Below are 6,000 nucleotides of genomic sequence, written 5' to 3'. Positions count from 1 at the left end.
CTTGGAGCATCCAGTGCACCCTTTCTCACAGCAACAGTGGATCAATTCATGGCATGATTTTGATGCTTCAGGAAGAGTGATCCAAAGCGGCTGCCACCCAGTTGTTTCCCTTGTCCAGCCCCAGTCAGTTGGATCTGGCATCTCAGGATCCAGGACCAATGCCTGGTTCCAACAGTTGGCCTGGTAGCAAGTGCACTTGATGTGCTGCTTGAGTGCTGCCTTGGATTGAAGGAATGTTCTATAGGGTTCCAGACTTCTGTGTGAAGAGCTGTTTCCTGGCATCATTCACTTCCATACTCTCACTGGTTTGGTCGTGCATCAGCACCACAAATCGCTCCAGCAGTAACATTGACCCTTCACTGATCTCACTTGGCATGCATATGAGTTCATTGAAAGCATCATTCACCTCTGGGAAAGACTTCCAAGTTTCCCAGGCAGTCTTCTTTCCTCTGCCAGCGAATGCAGATACAGTGTCACACCCGGTGAAAGTGTGAACGGCTGGGAGAGTCAGACACTGTGTTGGATTCATTGTGGCAACCATTTCGTGAACAGCTATGTACCGAAAGCTTGACCTGACACCAAAGGCAACCCACAGCTCATCAGGAGCTGACTTGCTGAATGAAGCCACAGCCAGTACCACCACATCAGTATCAACGGTACGTTTGGTCACCTTCTTACACCCCTTTTGCACAGCATCTGCCACATGCAGAAGTAGACGAGTGTCGGCCTTCTCTTGCGAACATCTGTTGCATACAGTTCCTTGCCCTCTGCAAGAGGAAGATGAACAGCTTCACGTGACAGGAAAGCAAACAATTCGGTTTTGTTCTCATTGCATCGAAGGAAATCCTTCCATTTCTTTTGCATCACAGTAGAAGGAGCCACCCTTTTCCTGGCACCCTTTCCCCTCTTCTGTCTGGTTGAGGCTTTCAGGCAGGCAGGTAGGTACACATCCCAGACAAGGTCAATGCTGCTGTTTTTCTCAAGTTGAGCAGAGATGTATGGTGCAAACACTCTTTCTTCATACTCTTGAAATGTTCTTGATGTTCCAGGATTTAGCATTTGAACCACAGCTGCACCATCGAGAATTGTTGCCTCAGCCACAGGCGCACTATTGTTTTCGAGCAGATCTGATTCTAGGCAGCGAAGTAGATCTGCTTTAACCCCAATCCACATTTTTCCTCCAGTTGACAGAGCTGGTGGGGCTGCATGGTTTTCATGGAAGAAGAAATTGTCCATGTTTTCATCTCGTGTTTGACAGGAGATCCTCAAAAAGAGACATCCTCAAAAAGAGACCACAGGCACTCTTCAGTGGTGCGAGCTTTGCCTTCTGTTTTGAATTAATCTTGATTATTTTCATATATCGGCATACTTGGGATACTTCAGTCTTGACCTCAATGTATGACCTCTTCAGGAAACCTGTAAATTAACATCAACTATATGGGCATCAGGTCAGGTCAGGTCAGGTATGGGAGCATGTGCCAGAACAGCGCGTCGCTGCGTCCACTTTCCGCCGGTACTCCAGGGGCCTCCGTCTGGCCATCCCCCAGGCAGATGCCAGGCCCATCCCCATCTCCTTGAGATGATGGTCAACCTGCTGCAACCACGAGGCACGTGGTCGGCCCACTGGCCTCCTCCACTCATGAGACTCCCTCGCTGAGAGAATCTGGTGAGCAGGATCAGCGTCAGGAAAACGAGCCACATGTCCATACAGCCGCAACTGACGCTCACGGACTATGCAGGTAACAAATCTCATCCGAGTCTCTCTCAGCAACCGCTCGTTGGACACAAAATCCGACCAGCGATAGCCAAGGATTCTCCGAAGAGACCTGGTACCAAAGGAATTAAGTCTCCGTCTCAGATCCTTGGTCAGAGTCCAAGTCTCGCATCCATAGAGCAAGACTGGAAGTACCAAGGACCTGAAGACTTGGACTTTCATCCTCCCGCACAGGTACCGGCAGTGCCACACCCCATGATCCAATGAATCAATGACTCCCCAGGCCCGACCCAGACATCTATTGACCTCTGACTCGCAGCCAACAGAGACATGAATATCACTGCCAAGGTAAGTGAATCTCTCCACGACCTCAACATCCTCACCACAAACAGACACAGACAGGACAGCAGCATCCAATATGTCACCGAAAGCCTGGGTCTTAGTTTTGACCCAAGAAACCCGTAATCCCAGCGGCTCCGACTCCTCATTCAGCACCTCGAGGGCCCCCAAAAGGATGTCTAAAGTCTCCACAAAGATGACTGCATCATCTGCAAAAATCAAGGTCCGAGATCTTGACATTCCCAAACGATGCACCGCAACTTGATCTCTCCGACATCCTCCTTAAAATCCAGTCCATACAAGTGCTGAAAAGTGTGGGGGCCAGTACACACCCCTGACGAACTCCAGTAACAACTGGAAATAAGTCAGAGATGGTACCACCACATCTCACAGCACTCTTAGTACCAGAGTAGAGTTCAGACATCAGATCGATCAGTTTTGGTGGTACCCCATGAAGACCAAGAATCCTCCAGAGGACATCCCGATTCACTGAATCGAACGCTTTACAGAGATCAACATAGGCTGCAAGCAGCCCCTGCCGAAACTCTCATCTGCGTTCAGTGAGGACACGAAGGGCAAGGATACGGTCAATCGTTGACCTCTTTGGTGTAAAGCCTGACTGCTCTGGACGCTGGTGCTCAAGCAGATGGTGGCGAACCCTATCAAGAATTATCCGAGCAAAGACCTTGCCCGGTACTGAGAGCAGCGTCACCCCTCGGTAGTTGTTGCAGTCTTGGCGATCACCCTTCCCTTTCCAGAGAGGGACAACAAGGCCCCTCGTCCAGTCAGTTGGGATGATGCCTGTGTTCCAGGCAGAGCACAAAACTGCATGCAACGACACGAGTGCAGCACTTCCACCAGCCTTGAGAAGTTCAGCATGGATGCCACAGATCCCTGGAGCGTTGCCCCGTTTCAACTGGTTCACCGCAGCCCGTGTTTACACAAGCGTAGGTGGACCACAGTTGATTCGAGGGTCAGCAACAGGGATTGTAACACCCTTGACGTCCAACTCGACAGCTGGGGGATCAGCCTGGTACAACCGCTCAAAGTAACCGGCCCAGTGGGCCGGTTCTTCAGACTCCTCTGTCAAGAGCCTACCACTCTCTGCTCGAACTGCAGTGCTCCAAGGGATGGGCTTGGATGAACGCAATGCGCGAATTCCCCTGTAAGCGGGACGAGAATCACCTGTCCACAGGTGATGCTCTACCCCTCTCAGATTCCTCGCACATAGGCCTCCTTGTCCACCCTCAGTGCACGTACAGTTTTATGCGTCAGCTCCCTGAACAGCTCAGCTCTGCCATTCAGCCTGGCCCTGCGACTCTGGTCAATGGTATCCAGTGTCCCTTGAGAGACAAAATTCTTCTTTGCCCTGCAGTGAGCTCCAAGACATCCACTGGCAACATCAAGGACGGTGGTCTTTTTTCATGGGCATCTGAAGATTCATCTAAAATGACATCTCAAACATGAGACACCACTGGGGATTCATTTGCAAATTTCAACTGATTGCTTATTTTTGGTCAATTTTTACCTTGACCTTAACCTAAATGCATTTCCTTGAATGCTGGCGATCTCAAACGTATCATCAAATGAATGGGCATCCCCAATTTAGTTGGAAATGATACCTTAATTGTTTTTCTACACGGTTTGGTTCCAAAATTAAGCGTGTTTAAACATTCGACCCGGTGGTCTGGCGGCCATCTTGGATTTCACCTCTCACGGTCCTCAGAGGTCAAATCTGACTTCCCTCCACATCGGAAAAATAAGCCTTATGGCGTTCACTATGTCAGAAAATTCATGCTTTTCTCATAAAATGCACAATTATTGTGCTTATCCGCTGTACTACCAGCGAGGTTACCCAGGAGACGTCTTAAGACCCCAAAGCGTGAGGTGGCCGAGGATGTGCCTGATAAAGGATATAATTAAATAATGTCGTTAATTATATTCAAAAGGAGTTTAATTAACCCAAACTCCCAATGTTCAGTCAGGCACTTCATTGGAGTTCCCTTTATATGCATGCAAAGTTTCAGGCCGCTAGGTTTCATGGTTTTGGAGTTATGAAGGAGATACACACACTGATATTTATTTGTGTAGATTGAACAAATAACTACCTGCTGCATAAAACACTTCTTTAAGTACAGAATAAGAGACAACGTAATCTTGATCAATCAGTTTGATTAGTGACATACAGTTAAACTCTCATTAGGTACTCCGTAAGAGCTTGAAGGAAGCAGTGTCGCAAAGTTTTCTTTCTCATATCTAATGGTAATTTATTCCAAAAATGAGTTTTCTGCCATTTGCTTACAAATTGTAACCCACAACTTCCAAATTAAAAACAAATTCCACAAATTTAAGAAGATTACTTAAAAATACAAAACTAGAATATCTTGGTTGGATCAGTGTCCACCGCCCCTGAATTAATACTTGGTGGGAGCACCTTTGAACAATTACAGCTGTGAATCTGTTGGGAAGGGTCTCCACCAACTTTTGCACACCTTGATTGGGCAATATTTGCCCATTAATCTGCACAAAATTGTTCAAGCTCAGTCAAGTTGCGTGTGGATCGTTGATGGACAGCAATCTTCAATACATGCGACAGATTTTCGATTGTATTTAGGTCAGGCTCTGACCGGGCCACTCAAGGACATGTATCTTTTTGTGTCATAGCCACTCCAGTGAAGCTTTGGCTGTGTGCTCTGGGTCATTGCTGTGCTGAAAGGTGAACTGCCATCGCAATTTCAGCTTTCTTGCAGACGGCAGCAGGTTTTCCTCTCCGATTTTTCTGTATTTTGCTCCATCCATTTTCCCTTCTATCCTGAAAAGTGTCCCAGTCCCTGCTGATGAGAAACATTCCCATAACATGATGCTGCCACCACCATGCTTCACAGTATGGATGGTGTTGTTTGGGTGATGTGCTGTGTTGGGTTTGCACGAAACGTAATGTTTTGCATTTTGGCCAAAAAGTTCCATCTTGGTTTCCTCACACCACAAAACTTTTTGCCACATGGCTTCAGAATCTCTGGAGTGTGTTTTTGCACACCTCAAATGAGACTCAAGGTGGGCTTTTTTGAGAAATGGCTTTCTTCTTGCCACCCTACTGTACAGGCCTGACTTGTGGAGTGCTTGGAATATTGTTGTCATATGCACAGAGTGACCAGTCTTTGCCATAAAGACCTGTAACTCTTTCAAAGTTACCAGTGGCCTCTTGGTAGACTCTCTGATCAGTCTCCTCTTTGCTTGGTCATCCAGTTTGGAAGGACGGCCTGATCTCGGCAGCATCTTGGTGGTACCATAGGCCTTCCATTTCTTAATGATTGTCTTGACTGTGCTCCAAAGTATATCCAAGGCCTATGAAATATTTTTGTATCCATCCCAATCTGAGCCTTTCCACAACTTTATCCTGGAGGTCTTTTGAAAGTTCCTTCGTGCTCCTGGTTGAGACTTTGCTGTGAAATGTACTACCAAGTAGAGGAAGCCTCCACAACCGAAGGTGAGGATGGTTATGCTTTCACCCCGCTCTGTATGTATGTATAAATGATATCTCAAACGGTTGTGGATGGATCTGGATAAAAATTGGTGGGCAGGTTTTGGTGTGTGACAAGGATAAACTGATTAGATTTTGGTGAAGATCCAGATCGGGATCCGACAACGACAATTTTTAAAGTGATTCTTCACCATTGAGAGATAGGGCCAAAAATGATATCTAGCACAGTATCTCAAAAAGTTGTGGATGGATTCAGACAAAACATGGTGGACACAAGGAAGAGTTGATTCAACTTTTGTGAGGATCCAAATCCGGATCTGATAATTTTTCAAGTGATACTTCACCAATGAGAGCAAGGCTAAACAAATATGGAGCATATCTCAAAAAGTTGTGGACGGATTCGGATGAAACTTGGTGGACATGTTGGGTGTCTGACCACGACAAAGTGATTTGATTTTGGTGAAGA

The sequence above is a fragment of the Eptatretus burgeri genome, chromosome 1, assembly GCF_056783735.1.
Source record: "Eptatretus burgeri isolate ZD-2024b chromosome 1, Ebu_testis_v1, whole genome shotgun sequence".
Classification (NCBI taxonomy): domain Eukaryota; kingdom Metazoa; phylum Chordata; class Myxini; order Myxiniformes; family Myxinidae; genus Eptatretus; species Eptatretus burgeri.
This window is presented reverse-complemented; position numbering follows the sequence as displayed.